The following is a 17,390-nucleotide window of genomic DNA, read 5'->3' as shown; positions in this document are numbered from 1 at the left end:
ACAACATGATGATGTATATTCCTTATAAGGCCTGGGAACCAGCCCTTTCTGTTTGGCAGGCAGCTTCACAAATTTCACTGATAAGATCACTTTGTTCCAAATTCTCAGGAGGCTAGGAATAGCGTGCAGCAGGAGCCTGTGCCAACACTAACAGCCTAGTCCAAATTAATGAGCAGAATTAGATTGGGCCAAAGCAAAAGATCACACATGATATGACTTTCTTGCCCTCAACTTCAAAAAACATGAAATACCTTTTTTGTGTTTAAATGCATTTTGAGTCAAATTGATCCAATCTTGCAAAAGTACACCTTCAGAGGAGAATTAGGATACAAGGCCCATAGGATATTGTAAGACTGTAGATTTAAAAAAAAAACACCAATCTAATAAATCTGCACACGCCCCCGACCTGCTCCCCGTTGGCATTTCTGTGTTTGTTCTCTAAATCTGTTTTACATTTCTAGCTGCAAAATCAATGCACAGCTAACATACCCTTTACAGTATAATGGTGTCTAATTGGCTAACCTTAATTGTTAGCCATGATTATAATTCAAGTTACTGTAACTAGAAATAAAATCACATATGATTTTATTATAGATACAGTCGTTATAATACAGATGGAGTCACTGTCCTGACTGGAGTAACCTTGTAGAAGACCAGACTTACGATGTGTCTATCAGGTGAGAACAGAGTGGTTCTGAATTAAGTAACGTTTTGAGAACATGAAGGTAATTATATGAGTGTAGTAACAGACCGACTTCAATGGCAGCTTGCCAAAAATGTAAGCTTTGGATCAGTTATACCCCAAGATAACCCAAACTGTACATAACCTTCTTCTTTGCTTAAGGTCCTAATGCATACTTTCCTAATAGCATCATCAGCTACATTGGAGTTTTGAAAAAGCAGCTTTTTCTGCAAAAAGTAGTAGGTAGTGGTACCTAGGTCCATGCATAAACTATGTGCAAAGCAAATTAGTAGAATATGGATTTTGTGTTTGGTCCAAAGAAGGTAAGAAGCTACATGAGGCCTTTTGGAAGTATGCACCTTGTTTAACATCTAAATTAAACATTATTTTAATTTACCTCTGTAGTTTAATGTACAAAACACTGACTGCTCAGATGTAATCTGTCCATTTGCTGCCTTTGATATAACAGGCTGCATGTTTCCAGCTTGTTTCTCAGAATTAATTTATTAATGACCTTAAAATATAACAGCCAAAGGTTTTGGGTAAAGATCGGGAACATAAATACAAAGACATATCAATTTCTGAGCAATGTGAATTTAGAGGAATCGACATTACTTCTAATGTTTCTCTCTGTGTTCTATTGATTAATGACCTGTATGCAGTCATATTATTTTCAGGTAAGAGAACAAAATTACAAAATGTCAGTATCTGGACTTAAAAATGATTTTTAAGTGTCTATAGCCCTTTATTTATTTTATTTTTCAATAACTAAATCTCAGGTTTAGACCTGCAGTGTGCAATACATTTTGCAAAAATTGATGATTTTTCATTATGATTTTGTTTTATTCATTCTGAAAAAAAAGATCTAAACCTTATGATCGTGTCCCCTCACAGCATGTGGGCTAAGATCAGAAGGATACAGACCACTACGCATGACAGAGCTGGCTGCAAGCAGCTGGCCATGTTCTCACGACACAGTCATCACCCCGATCTTCCCTGTGTGTATTAGGGAGTTATACAACAGGCCATAGGGAAATTGTAAAGTTATTATGTATGGAATTTGGTGTGGTTTGGAACTTTGTTATAGCTGAAATAGGGTTGGTGATGATGTTTCTTGTGGTCAGGTTTGAATTCTCTCCTTTTATGCTTGAACCAGCAGCAGTGATCTGCTTTGCACCCGCATGTGGATAAACAGCTTCTGTTTCACTGCAGTGTATCAGTGCTTTGTGGGGAGCCCCATACATCGTGAGAAAGAGGGCTCACATTAAATGTTCTCATCCACTGCGAGTTTCACATACTCCTATATTTAGAGTTCCCCTACAATACATTTGTTTTTGCCATCAGTGGCAATTAATCTGATCATTTTGGTACTATTTTAATCCTCGTAAAATGGAAAGGAGCTCATATTTTGTTTGCTTTTTTACGAGACCTTTAGTCTCTCCCTTCCTATGAAATGTCTTTTCCCTCAAGAATGGTTTTGTGAGCTCACCGTCATGTACTCAACTGGTGCCATTCCACCCCCTGTTTCTCTCTGGCTGAATTCTGCGTGAAACCTGCCACTTATTTGCCCAAATAATCTAATTCCAGTTCCTTATTCTGGGAATGTGCTGCCCTTTGATTTGCGGTCCCTCCCCTTACATCTGCTGTCCAAATTTAAAACAGGATGCTTTGAGTTTCAGTGACATTACTGTAGATTTGTAAGGGGATATTTAAAAGCTCCTTGTTTGTCTCTGTTCGGTGGTGTTCTGGGTTTCTTATCGGGAGAACTGAGCCCCCACGGCTTCCCTAAGGAATTTGGTGCAAGTCTCAGCGGAGCTCTGGCCTACTTGACCAAACTGAACTGGGGACCATTACATGGTCTGGCTGTGCACTCTCCCACAGTGGTACTGGCATACATCACCAGTCTTTCTCAGCCACACAGCACTAATCTGTGGGATTTCATGCATTTTTGTAAAACCGCAATATTGTATCCCATCGCCAGGCACAGTACTATTTAAGATACGAGAATGAGTCTTGGATGTCAGGTTTCAACATGAAAAAAAAACAGTATTTTTTGTGTTTCTTTTGCGTAGGTTTTGGTAGTCCTGTCCAGTCGAATACGGAAATATCCTCAAGTTCCTTTCTCAGAAAGAGACTCTTAAGGACCAGAGCAGGACGTGAGCGGGCCTGAGAGTTGTCACTTGGAGCTGTCCAAGTGCTTTCTTTTTTTAATTAGGAGCCTGACGTCATGTGTGAATTACTCCCGTCTTGGCCGTCCTCCGGGGAGGGCTCAGCACCTCTGGAATTTCCTGTGCTGGGGGAAGGGTAGCTGCTGCGGGGGTGCTGTCAGCTCTCCGGGAGCTAAGAATGCAAGACTACATACTTTCACCCAAACGCTGTGAACGGCAGACGTTAATATATTCCACTGAGAAAGGCGCACGGATCTTGTGCTCTTAGTATTTCAGATGTTACTACTACACTGTGTCCTCATCTGGCGCCACAGATGTTCTCGAATATCTTGTGCCTGATCTAATATTGCTGTAGAGTTCAAATGAGTGCAGCCTTCGATAAGTCTTCAAACTGGCTAACAACTGTGATTGTGGTACTTAAGTGCTGAAACTCAAGAACTCCTGTTTTTTTTTAATCAGCCTTTTTACCCTTGATTTTTGTATTTTCCAAGAGAGACCAATTGTCTTTAACTTTCATGATTCATGCTCTGACTCTGAGATTAAGCAATGCTGAACCAAGGCTGTCTAAATTAAAACAGGTTTTTAGCTTAAACTCAATGGTGAATAAAGTGATGGGATTCCTGGCTCCTAATGCTTAAAATAGGGTTCATCTGTTTTCCAAAACAGGAGAACCCAGTAGCCAGAACACAACTAGCCTAACTCTTGGGGTTGGGTGAGGTGGAGGTGGCTTGGGAGTTCTGGTTTCTCAGCACACCAGTATACTGTATGGCCAGGTCCCTTATCTAGTGTCTGTCTTCCAGTTGATAGCAGTCTTTACATTATGGGCTCAGTACACAAAGACAGAGATATCCAGAGATCTGTCACAGACCAGGACAGCCTGCTCCATTAATAATAATAATAATAATAATAATAATAATAATAATAATAATAATAATAATAATTGGTTACACTTATATAGCGCTCTTCTGGACACTCCACTCCACTTCACTCCAGTGTGCAGCCCCACCTGGATGATGCGACGGCAGCCATAGTGCGCCAGAACGCTCACCACACATCAGATATCAGTGGGGAGGTTATTTAAATAAGTTTCAGTTAGGTTAAATAAGATATTTGTGTTGTGTAATAAGAGACAATAGGGATTTAGAGAGGAATTTTTATGCATTTATTGTTAATTATTTGTTATAGTTCATCTTCATGCAGTTTGTGTTTGCCTTTGATTAGAGTTTCTCTTGTAGATTGTTAGACTTTCCTATTTGAGTTGTAGAGTGCGAGGAGGCAGATGGAGAATGTAAACAAGGGGGAATTAGGACATGCTGTACTGTGGCGATGTTCAGCAGTTTGAAAGATATTTGGATTTTTTATGTACACAAAAAACATTTGATGGGTAAGAGTTGTTTATGCCCATGGCACCAATGTTATAAACCTCTACAGCAACTGAGGTCATTCCTATATCTTTTGACTGGAGATGACTTGCTCCCTGTTCTGCCACGACTGCGAATACTTCAGTACCTCCTCCTACCATGGTGCTCTCCACTGTATTGGGCATTTACCACCTTTTGATTCTGTGTAGGAATGAGAATTCTCAGGAATATGACGTGAAGGCCTGACTGACACCCAAAAATATTCAAAGGCAACAAGCCAGAATGAAACCTCATTTATTAACCACAAAGTACAATCCAGTTACTGAGAGTGTAACCAGACCACTTGTGTAGCAAAAGAGCAGAACATTCTAAGGCAACTTTGTCAACTTTTATTTTAGCAGGGAGATGTTGTTGCGATCTGCCCACCCCCCAGTGCTGGTATGGTCCCACAACCACAACATACCCTTTTTCCCCTGGGTACCCACCATTTTACCTCTATAAAAACCGGGAAGTGATCCCCACGCTCTCTCTTTCCCCTCCTCTGAGCCCAGGGGACGTGTGCACTCTTTCTGCCTTCCCAGCTTTACCCGTTCCATGAGCAGCACACTCTGCTGTAGTGAAAAGGGCAGTAAAACAGTCCGTGGGCCTGTCGGTCCTCTCCAGCCTGTCTTTCCTAATGTCACTGAGGAACAGGGAGTATTCAGGGCAATATCCATTGTGTATCTATTTAAGCATTTCAGCATAAACAATGATACCATTTGTAGCCTCGGGTTTCAAAAGCTTCCTTAGAATCTTCTGACACCGATGCTAAGCAAGGGGTCTGGTCGATACTGGGATTGGAGACCTCCAGGGAACACTGGGTTGCTGCTGCCAGTGGTGTTGCCTGATCAGAACGTGGTGCTCTTCCCCCTGGACCAGTATTTCCAAACCAGTGCCCCAGTATGATGACAAGGGCACCTTCCTGTAAGAGGTGCCATCCTTTGGATAAGACACTAAACCAAGGTCTTGACTATGTGGTCATTAAGAATCCTCTGGCCGTTTCTGAAAGAGCTGGGGTGTTGAACATCCCTGGCCTCCTGGTGGCATTTCACTCTGGGCTTGCAAAATCTGTCCTTCCTGGGTTTCCACCCTAATCCAACTGACAAAGCAATTGATCACTATTTCTCTGATCTGCTGCAGAGTGGTGATGAACTTTGTGAGACTTTGGTTTTGAAATAAATGCAATTATTTAACATAAATTAATCATATCAGGGTGCCATAGTAAACAGAAATAATTAAAAAATCAATTAAAAAATAAACTCGTCTCCCAGTCTCAAGACAGTCTGGAGTTTTTCAGCTAGGTGAGTCTATTGTCGCACAAGATCTTAAAAGCATTGACTCAGTAAGGAATTATGTTCAAACAAGTGAGTATCTCATTCCTTGATTTCATTTTGGCCTTGCCAGTGACTTCATTAATGTTGTTTCTCTAATAATAAGAGGAATAATATTACCGCCAAGAATAGTTAAACATCTGGAGTGCAATTGCTCCAGACAAATCGTCACTAATATGTTGGTATGTGGTTTATGACTACCCAATATCGTCATAGCCTTTTTAATGTCTTTCTTAATCCCATGAGTAAAATCTCAGAAATGCAATTCACAGTAGACTCAGGTTTGTTGCAGACTGTTTACAGTACGTCACTCAATGCTACTGATCAAACAGGGAAAACCTTCATCCACCCAATCTATTTTTATAATTGTGCAATGAATATGTTTGTCCTCTTAATGTTGTGATTTTAACTTCAGAGTGTATCTTATTATTTAGTGGCAAAGACAGGAATGAGACCTATTATATGCTGTATTCTGTAGTTTCTTACAAGTAAGTGGGATTTTATTTAAGTCATATGAATAAATTGAATTACAAATTAAAATCCCAAAGGAGAGAATAGTACAATTAATAGCAGCCTGATTCTTCGGCTTCACTCCTTTTGAATGTAATTCTGTAATTTTATATTTTGTGTATTTATCTTTGTGCCTGGTCTTTACTAAATGGGCTGAATTATCTCTTATTTGTAACCTAAGCGAGAAGCAAACAAATGTATCAAATGTATGAATTCACACAAGGTGATTGATTGACTTTCAGGATTGTCTCAGGGTCCTCTCCAAGCTGTGTCCTTCATTTCTGAGGTGATAATTCAGAATGGTGAATACTTTCTGAAATGAATTATAGTCTGTGTCAAAACACAAATTACCGTCTACTAAGAACATCACTCTCAGTTTGTAAGTGAGAAAGAACAGATGTAAAAACATAGGCCTCACAGGTCAGAGGCAGAAGCACTGCATTGAACAGTCAGGCAGGAATGAGGAGCCTATGTTTATGTGATGTATCGGTTGGACTTTTTCGTAGCTGGTTATACTGTATTTGTGTTGTCAGCAGAACTCTTGTAGGCAGGAAATATTCTGAACCCTAGTTTTGACATCCTCATTGGGTCCGTTTAGCACCACACTCTGTAGGCTTCTTCTGAAGCTAGCCTCTCTAATCAAAGATGGGATCACTGATTCACCATGATGTTTATCCTGTGAGCCCAGTGGCAAATGAATTGTGGATTACTTAATGCGAAAACTCATATTGTCTTCTCCTGGTACGTCTGCAGCCACTCCCTTAATGCACAGATTTGTCTTTGCAGCCAAGTAAACAGATATTCCCTTGTGTCTCCAGTGCAGTTACAACAGCATTCATGTGAAAAGGTGGCTGTGATGATGGCCAGTCTGCAACAGTTATCTAATCCCCACAGTGAAAGAGGATTCAGAGAATGTAAACAGCAAAGTAAACACTTAGGTTCTAAGAATACCAACTGAAGTAGAATAAACAATTGTTCTCTTATTTTGGCACATAGAAGGAGCAAGCCATAGGAAGACTTATTATGGAAGAGGATGCTGTTTACAGTTTCCTTTCTGATGTTGACAGTCCTCTAAAAGTCTCGTTTTTGGGGAACCCAATTTATTCTCTTTTGGGGCAAAGTTGTGGAATTTGAAGTGTCTGCAGTGAGACAACACTCTGAGGATGTTCCTGGGTTTTTTTTTCTGAAGATGTGAAAGACCAGTTTGCCGCTGTTTCTGCTCTCTTAGCGCGCTGCCAAAGAAAACCTTGGCTCTGTACTGGACCTTGTGTTGTCAGGCCCAGCTCAGCAGCTGCATAATGGCTGTTCTGCTCAAGGCAGGAGGCTGACGCGTGTGTTTGTTACATAAATCCTGCAGCTTGGGTCTCCCTCCTCATAAAGCCTGAAAAGCAGCACTAACTACAGTCACTTCTCTTACTGTTCTTACTTTTCGAGTTTCTTCGGATTTATGTTTTTGAAAATATTTCATATTGAAAATAAGTCTTTTTGAAGCCCTTCTTCTTTGTGGCTGGTGAATCTTCCTTATCTTCTTACTATAATTCCAGATATTTGCTATTTTGGATGTTATTGGGGCTGGCATGTAAACCACTTCAAGTATAAAGAGAATTAGATACTGTATGTAGGAGCCCACGCTGAGATTTTAACACATGTAGTTTGCTAAAAAGAAAAGAGCAGTCCACACCAAGTTGATGTCATGTTTTCATTTTTGCTAGCAGCGGCTTTTTTGTTTTCAAGCTGTTAATCATTAAGAATATTAAAGATAGTCCATTCCCACCTCCAAGCATAAGGGAAAAGACTTTATCACCTAGAGGGAAAATACAGTTGCCTTTTCAAATATGTAAGACCGTAAGAAGTCACACCTACAGTGATAAATAAAGTAATTTTAATGATACTCATTGCACAGTTTGGGTATGTTAAGTACAGTAGTGATATACGCAGACAGTAAATTAAGTCAGCAAAGGGAACACGTAAGAAAAACATGTCAAAAATACCAACTGTTACGTATCCAGTTAATTAACTGCTGGATAATGTGCACAGCTATATTTAGAAACAATATTTTGAAAAGTGACAAGTTCATACAGTACATGAAAGAAAAAACAAGTGTCCATTTGCACAGGAGAAGTGTCGCCTAATGATTTTCAAAAACGTCTGGATTCTGACTCCTTTCAAGTACTGCAGGAGGACTTCAATTCAAAAAGCTCGCACAGCTTTGAGGCTGTGATTCAGTTTCACATCACAAATATCAGCGTGATCAACCTAGATAAATTAAATACTGAAATAACTGAAATTGAGCATTTTTCATTCCCTTCATTCATCCGTCCAAAAATAAAAATATTTACTTAGCAATAGCAACCGCAATAAAAAAACGTCCAGGGAACAGAAAGGGGGGCAAGTCCTTGTAGATTGCTTAAAAGATCATCCTCATTAGCAGCGGCAGACTCGAAAGTTTCCTAGGACGTGAAAACCGAGGTTTCACTCAGAGGACATGGGGAGCAGTGGCTAAGTGCTTTAGTGCGCCTCGACGCTGATGCGACCGGACGGCTCCGGCGAAGCGCGCAGGCAGGAGAGTGCGGCGCGGGGTGGCCTTTGGGACGACCGGCTGCCTTTCGGAATAAAACATGAGACCCGGGAGGGACCTGGCTCTTGCGCTTGTCGCGGCCTGTCCGCTCCGTCCCCGTCAGGTGGTCGACACCTGCGGAAGGTGGGAGAGTGAGGGAAGGAGCCGGGCAGGGCGGCCTGTCGCGCCGCGGCTCCGCACACATCCCCAGGTCAGAAAGGTTCCCAGAGCCCGCATCAGCCGTCCCCCTTCCCCTGTTAGCCTTCACAGCCCACGCAGCTTGCTGCTGAGGAAAGAAAAGTCGCAAGATGGATGCTGCAGTCGGGCAGTCCGCCGTTTTTCTTAATCTGGGTATGACGAGATAAGCAGTGAAAAGGGCAACTATTTTGTGTTGCACTAAAACTTCATTCTTTTCTCATGATTCTGCCTGGCTATTTTTAAAAACAAATTTAGAAATGGCTAAGCCCTCCATTCTTTCCCAAATACAGCATGTGTCTGCTAGTTAGTCACTGGCAGTAATATCACATCGTTAACACTACTGTAAATATGATCATGCTACTGGCGCCATTAGAGCAAAATAATATTGAAACCATTAACAATCTAAGGGTTTCATTTATAATTTAAGAATCAGTATTACAAAACAGGGAAAAATTATCCAGGATCAAAGATCAGCTGTCATATTTAGACTTCTAGAGAAAGCACAAAAACGGTCTTGAGCCAGTAAAAGCAATACTTTTCCCAGTAGTGCATTTGTAAACAACAATTATCACGTTAACTAGAGAAAGGTTGAAAATCGTGCATTCTTGGCTGTAGCAATTTTGAATGGGCTTCACCAATATCTACAACTAACAGACATGTAGGTTGTTGTCCCTTTTTGAATGATAGACTGATTAATGTTTTCTGACCTAGAAAGCTGTGTATCAATGTTGCAGACAGTTAAAGGGATGCCACAGAGTGACAGAGACCTCTAAGGGTGTGTGCTTAGGCTGGTAGATGGCGTTAGTTCAGGTTATTCATGGGTTGGATGTCAACAGTGCCCCTAGAGCTGTGATGCAAGTGCTAAGGTCTCATTTTCTCAGGAGAATCACAGTCGACAATGGGCTACCCTGTTTTACTATATCTGTCAACACAGGTATACCACTCTCAAAAACCAAGAAAAATGCGGGACAATTTGAAGAGCGTGATAAGCATATCTCTAAGAAAAAAATTCTAAATAATTTGTAGCCACATATAAGCTTCAGTAATATTATCCTAATTTTAACAAGCACTTGGTAAGGTTCCATGTTCCGGTTTTTATATCTAGTAGAAAACAATTAGACCTCAGATTCAAAAGTTAGTTTTAGCTTGAATGTAGATTGCTGTAATGGAAGAGCAATGTAAGGTTAGTAATGAAAGATGTACAGTAGTCCTCAGCACAAGGAGAGCTGGGGACAGTGAGACATCCAGACGTCACAGTCTTAATGACCTTGAAAAGATCCCTGTGGTCCTTAATTAATCTGTGTCGTATACCCGTCTCCTGCTGTTTCCTCTTTTCATTACACTTTTCAATCACTTATTCTTGCATCCATGTTGTCATCATCTGACCTGGAGCCTCGTCTGTAGGCTTTCCAGTTGTGTCCATGAGAGGCAGGACCCAGGAACCACAAGATCGAATCCAGTGGAATATACTGGGTGATTAACTGTGACTGCATGGACAGCTTCTCTTATTGTTCCTTTAGGAGTGTCTCCTTCACTGTAATATTGCCCAATAAAAGCCTGCATTTGGTCTGTATCTGAAGTGCATAATAATTTAATATAATATTGCATAACATTCCCCCAAATTAATATGTATGGGCCTCATGAACACAATAATCTTTATAAAGCATAATTTGGATAATGTTTACATTTTTATGAAGGGTGATGTGTTCCTGGATGGTATTAATCTACTAAAAACTGATTTTAGTCGCCGATTTCAGTTGTTTGTTAGAACACCAGAATAATTTTGTTCACTGCTACAGCTCAGTTCACTGCTAAAGCTACAGCTTTGTGTTGGAATGTTTGAAATTAAACATGGAAACAGCTGTAGTAAAAGCCAAACAAAACTTTATACGACAGTTTTTTTGTGTGATTTTAATACATTACACCGCTAAACAGAAATGCTTGGCACTTGCTTTAATGTATCTGGATGTAAGCTTTGAGGGCTAGCCATCATTTCTCATCTGTTTTAAGCATCGACTCTACATTGGTTCCAGTCTTTCCTCGTTATCAACTGGATTTGCTCCAGTGCTAGTGCCTGGTTAGTAGAGGTGGAAGATTGACCACAACAAACTCTGTAGAGCTACTGTACCTTTTCTTAACATAAGACAGGGTCCATGCCCCTGTACTCTGGAATTTAGCAACATCAAATACTAGTTTCTCCTGGATAGAGAGACAGCATGGAGTCACATCCTACACAAGTACTCCTTCAACAGTAAGTGTGCAGTATGACAAGCTGTGCCTGGGGGAAAAAAACCTGAGGAACTTTTTACAAGTGTATTCTCAAAAGTTGTGGCATTTTAAATGTTTTAAATCCCTGATGCTGATGCCAAACGAGAGGGGGGGAAACATAGCTCAAGAGTCATGATTTATGTAACTTTTGTGGGTTGTTACATCTTTCCTCTTGAGCAAGCATAGGATGAGGGAACACATTAATAAAATATCACAATGCAGTACTTTTGCTATCTTTGGCTACGGCTGAAATGTTCATGCCACCGTTGCTGGTGCCGATATTGCATTTTAGTTCTGGGTTTTCCCCCTTCTCTGTAGCACAGGCCTCCCTCTGTCAAATTCTGGTCAATATCAGAATGTGTAATCCATAATAAAGGAGAAAGTAAAAAAGTGACAGGCTTTGGCTGGGAACGGTGGCGTTCATAGAAAGAAACAGTAGAGTATTTAGCATCTGCAAGCCACGAGGTCAGCAGCCGGTAAGAATCCCCTAGTGCCAGATTTTCATTTGAAAAACCTTAGTGTTGGAAATAACCACAGAAGCGAAAAAAAAACTTATAAAAGAGCATCCCATACAGAACTTAAAAACAAATTCAAAATCACAGAACTGTCATTTGTTCTTCACCCAATCTAGAATTCTATGCTTTTAATATTGTAATTTTCTCAGTTTATCAGTTTTCCTCATGCACACACAAGCTAGCTGAGGATTGTCTGATCTCAGCTCTGGCGTATTAATATGTAGACGTGTATATGTCATGTGTCCAGTGGGAATCCTTTAGATTGTGGAACTGCAGACCCAACTTTCTTTACATCTGTACTGTACATCTTTATCTTGCTTCTTTGTTTTTCCAAGCACTCTGCTGGAGCACGTACTGTACAGTATGTAAATCTGAGGAACTAAAGCATTGCTGAAAGATTGTTGTTTTGAATTTTCTCGCTTAGTCGCCTGGCTGTCACTGTTCCTGTTTCTTTTCATCTGCAGGCACAACCTTGAAGGGAAAGACTGAAGGGAATACAGAAGTCTCCTTACTCTAGAGAATGGCGCATAGTTGTGTCAAGCTGTGAGCGCAGACTGGGAAAGCAGCCAAGGAGGTAAGACTGGGAAAAGGGCCCATAATGGCCTTTCTAACTCTAGCTGTGAGATAGGAACTGCTTGGCCCTGCGGTAGCCTAGGTACAGTATGTGTTTAGTGCACATCACAGGAGCAGTTTATATCACATGAACTTTCCTGTTATATCATCTCTAACTGTGCCAAGTGCCATTTTATGATTCTCAGTAATTATTTTATGATTATTTGTTGTGCTGAGTGTACATTCTTATAAAAAGAACTCTGGAAAGGGCATATCATAATGAATGTATGATGTGTTCATAACACTTTAAAATCTCCAGGTAATTTGGCTAAACAATAGGGTGCACAAACAGTGTGTGGTATTCCACAGTGGGAACTGGCAGTAGTTACACAGGGATACGGACAAGTCATGTTTCTTTCCTTGAGTCATGTGATTCTACTGTTAGGATGTCTTCACTTAGGATATCTAAATCCTTTGCATGGACTTTGTAGTTTTCACTCAGATGCACTGCATTCGCTGAATATGGTTTGAGACGGTCTCTGACCATCTCAGAGAGTGGTGCCAGTGTGTTTCAGCATGATGCATGGTCTTCACAAAGGGCGTTTTGCTACAGAGCATCTGCCAGTGGCAATGGCATTAGACAATGTGGCAAGAAAAGCAATAATGCAAATAGTGTGTTTTGTTTTGGCAATAGTCTCAAACTACACTTATAAAACTTTGGAGAACCAATCTAACAGATGATCGTTTTTTCCCAGAAATCTGAGAATGTACACAGGATAACAACCTTTGTTAGAATGCAAATTAGAGCATAATGTATTTCTGTATGTGTTCTTTTCATTTTTTTTTCAAAGGTGTATGAGCAGTGCAGCATTTAATCAGATATATTCAGACAGCTTAATATGTTCCCAGGTCTTAGCTTATACTTTAATTCCCCTTCTATGATGTTCCCACACCAGTGCCATTTATTTTTAATTTGTTTCCATTTACTTTTCCGCCCCTAAAAGCAGGAGAACATGCGAGGGAAGTACTTTTCAACCTTGCCGAAGTAATGAAGCTGAAGAATCGACTGTGTTGAAGCAGTGCAGTGAGATGGAAGACCCTTGGAGGACTGCTAAAAGCTTGCCTTCAATGCGGACTGCGTTTCACTTCTCCGCCAGCTAGCCATGTGTGGAGTCTGCAGCACAACCTGAAGTGGAAACACAAGTAGGGGCACACAGGCCCACAGTATGAAAGTTAAGAAGTCAGGACTATAGAAAATTAATCCTTTTCTTGATATTTTGCTAGCTTCACATTTCTGTACTTAACTGGAAACTCAACAGGACCTGTCCCTATTGCTCATTGCAAGTCAGTGAATGAAAACTGTGGGAAGCTCTTTTTTCCCCAACTTAGTCCTAATCATGGCCTTCAGCAGATCAGCTAGTCATTTGTGGAGGGTTACTGCCAGAGGTTGTCTTTGTTCTCTTTGTTGCTGTAACATTTGGTGGCCGAAGTGATATTCTTAGTACCAACCAGGCTTAGCCTTGGTAGGCGTCAAGCATAGCAAGATGTGAAGGGAGATGTGAAGAGATCAGGCTACAAGGTGGAAGTGCAGCTGTCGTATAAAACACGAATCTGAATGCTTCTGGGAACCGGAATTAACATACTGTATATGTTGACTCTACATATTTTGCACTAAAACTGAATCCAGTTCACTATAAGAAAATCCAGATGAAACAATGCAATGATCAGGCAGGCAAAAACAAAATCGTAAAAATTCTGGTGTGACATCATATTACAAATACATTTACTTCAGATGATTTTGTTTGGAAATAATGATGTAATTTATTAACTGGTGAATCTTCAGAACATTGGGACACCAGACGTTCTATAGAAAATTGCAAACTTCCATTACTTGCAGGTCCAGGAAGACTCTTGAATTTTGAGAGAAAAGGTGGTTCCCTTTCTATCGTGTACGATTTAAGAAGTAATCACAGGTGCTACCCTAAACAAATAATAAATGCTCCTATTCACAGTGGTATTCCCAGGCTATGGAAAACTGGGTGTTCTGAAAAGAATAATCAATTTGAATTATGGGATTAACAATTACAACTCTGAGAGGCAGAACCCTTTATATGAGTCTTGACATTATTTATGCAAAAAGCAGAATTGGAAGTGAAGATGGTTGGGAAAAAGCAGGAGCTATTTCATTTTCATTCCCATTATTCAAAGCTAATGCTTAAAAAATCACCTCAACCCTGAAAGGTGTTCTTATAAGATTTAAGTTATTTTTTTACCTGTATACTATATGTGCACACATCCTAAATAAATGTAAAAGGTAAACTCTACCATTCCCCATGTGCTTAACAATCACCATGCAGTAAGTGTGTGTTTAATCTGATTACTTCCACAGAAGGATTGTTCATTTATTAACTTCAGAAAAACGTCCTTTCGCTCTGCATATTTTTCGTGTTTTGCTTGCACGCGTGGAAAGACTACATCAAAGTGAGATACCTATCAGCAGGCAGGTACCGTGAATGTGCGAGTCCTAATGAGCATATCGCCTGGAATTCTCACAGCTCGCTCTGGTGAGTGTCTGTGAGTGAACTCTTCCATTCTTCAGGCACTCCCAGCTCTTCAGATAAAGCCAAAGTGACAGCCCGGCCCTTTTAAGGAAGAGAACCACAGCAAAAGCTATGTGTTTGCAAGGCCAGTGTAGTTCTCTAGCCATCTCCAACACTGCTGTATCTCTGCGCTCCGTTTCTTCACTCCCAGATGCAGCTATTCTTGGGCACAATGTAACCTCCCATTTTCCATGATGTTGGAAATGCTCTGTTGAGTCCTGTAAACACAAAGACGTACAGTACCTCTGTGAGGTTATTGCTTTGTGGAGACCCATTATTTTCCACAGTTCGACAAAGTGATTAGCTAAGCACTGCATTGTCAAGGTCTGTTACAATGCTACATCAAATTCTACATCCGGCTACAATATATTTACTATTGTACATTATTTCCAGTTGTATTATTATTGCCATTCAGGCAACAAACTTTTACTTTTGCTTGAAACCATACAGCTCCCCTGTTATGTGAACGTAGTTAATAGTTGATTAATTTTTGTGTTTGCACATACAGTTACATTTGCATTGAGTGTGTTCTTGACTAGGTTTTCAAGATGATAATGCACTTATTTTATTTTCCAGTCAGGCCAGCCTGTCAGCAAACAGAAGTTCCTAAGGTTCTCTCTAACTGTCCTCCTTTGTAAAAGTGGGAAGGCTCTATAGTTGTACCCAGAGAAAAGGAGGCAAGCAAATGATGAAAAAGCTGCCTCAATTTCATGGGAATGTTTCTTGTCTCTTTAGCAAAAAACTGTGCAATGTCTTAATACCATTACAAAAGTAGAGTCTTATAAAACAGCAACTTGAAAGCATCGTATCTCATGCAGTGAGAGAGGGTGACATTATGACCCTGCAGATTGTATTAAAATATTCTGTCCTCTGCATAAGAGCCAGCTGTTGGAGATATATACTGTCATATCATATCTGATGCTCTCAATTGATGCAGAACTGCGTTATTAGTCAGCAAAAAGTAAATTTCCCTTTTCTGTGGGTTTATATGTTACATCTGTTAAATTTGTAGGAAGTGGTCATGTTTAAGGAGGTTTTGTACATTTCTGTGTACCTACTGTGTATGCTGCAGTACCAGGATCCTCCTTAAAAGGAATTAATAAGAACTAAATTAAGCACAGAAACTCCCCAAAATAGAATGAACTGAGCTGTTTGACAAAGTGAATTTGTTATGATGAAGAAAACCATTCTAACCAGGCTGTAAGAAGTTCCCTGGTGGATTTAACTGAGCTATTTAATTTGGACTAGGTTGTTCTGTGTTCCGTTGGACAGGGAAGATCATAGTAATGTTAGTTGTAAGCTAATGTCACATAAACTCAATGGAGGCTCTAAGGAAGACCCCTGTGTTTATGATAGGAAATAATGATAACGAAATTGTGGAGAGGCATTCTTTAAGACATATGTAAAAATGATCAAATGTAATAAAATATTTAATTGGATGTTTTGCCTTATGTAGAAGCTACGTTGCTCAATAAGTAATTGCTCAAATATTTCACAGGTTAGGGAACAATGTACTTCCAGTTCATTGATACATTTAAACAGTGCAGGAATTTTTCGGGCTTATCTAATTTTCTCCAAGTCACGGGTGTGAGCTAAAGGTATTGTTCCTGTAAACAAGATGCTACTTTCCGTATTTGCAGGGCTCTCAAGGCCGCAGTGATTAAATGTGGCTCTTTCATTTAATGCACTGGAAAATAAACACTGACACCACTATTATCTGCAAAACTAATGGGACTGAAGAAGAGGGTTTGATTGATTGACCTTTTCTCTTTACATACTCTAAGAGCATGATGTATTAACTGGAGCAGCTCTACATTCCACAACACTCTCAAGCACACACATTCCCACACCTGTCTGCACACTTTGCTCTGCATTGGCACCGAGCTGTTTAATTAAAGATTAGCCTTGTGAAACCAACCTTGCCAAACGTTATGCCAAATAACCACCTCCCAATAAAGCATCAAAGTGATCTGATTTAATTCCAAAACTTCAGCAACACAAAACTTCTCTCCTGATCCCTATTGCTTTTTAAAGGCTGGATAAAGTTAAAGGCAAGTTGAGTGGGTCTTTTTTAGTTAACTGTAAAGGAAATATACTGAGTGTCCTACTGAGAAAATAAATAGAGCAATTCAAATGAGAGTCTCAAGATTGGGTCTTTGAGGGGTTGATGCCGCTTGAGTGAAAAGTAAAGCTGAGGAACATGATCAGGGAGAGAGGAAAAACAATTTCTGAATTTTTGTGCCTGCAGTATGTAGGTGTATAGACTTGAGCTGCATGCAGATAATTGTGCGAGAAAGATGTGGAAGAGTGGAGTCCTCTTTCTAACCAGAAAGCAGGTACAGCATGGCCTCATACAACACGAGCTCCTCCAGATCATCAAGCTTCATCCTCAGCTCTCGAGAGTGCCTGCTAGGTGATTGCTTGATTTCAGACTTGAAAAGAAAAACACCGATGGGCTCTCCGAGATCATCCACCCCCTCTGACCTGCAGTGCGAGCTAGAATTGAAACCTTTTTGTTTCAGTAGTAGAGGGACACTTAAACTAGTGAATCAACACGGCCACGCCCAAGGGTAGTCAAAGGCCCCATGTTGACAAAGGAGCTCTGGCAG

General features: G+C 40.4%; 1 long non-coding RNA gene across 4 annotated transcripts in view; it reads left to right on the top strand.

Annotated features, from left to right (window-relative positions):
* The window catches only part of LOC148659479 (uncharacterized), a 33,027-nt gene extending 16,112 nt beyond the window's left edge, over positions 1 to 16,915 (top strand). For 3 of the 4 annotated variants that reach the window (XR_015940498.1, XR_015940497.1, XR_015940490.1), the window contains 2 exons: positions 12,094 to 12,203; positions 13,186 to 16,915. This is a non-coding gene — a long non-coding RNA (uncharacterized LOC148659479). The remainder of the gene's footprint in view (positions 1 to 12,093; positions 12,204 to 13,185) is intronic. The other variant, XR_015940495.1, reaches the window with a different exon arrangement.
* The last annotated feature ends 475 nt before the right edge of the window (positions 16,916 to 17,390 follow it).

The sequence above is a fragment of the Lepisosteus platostomus genome, chromosome 7 (genome assembly GCF_059453375.1).
Source record: "Lepisosteus platostomus isolate fLepPlt1 chromosome 7, fLepPlt1.hap1, whole genome shotgun sequence".
Lineage (NCBI taxonomy): Eukaryota > Metazoa > Chordata > Actinopteri > Semionotiformes > Lepisosteidae > Lepisosteus > Lepisosteus platostomus.
This window is presented reverse-complemented; position numbering and strand designations above follow the sequence as displayed.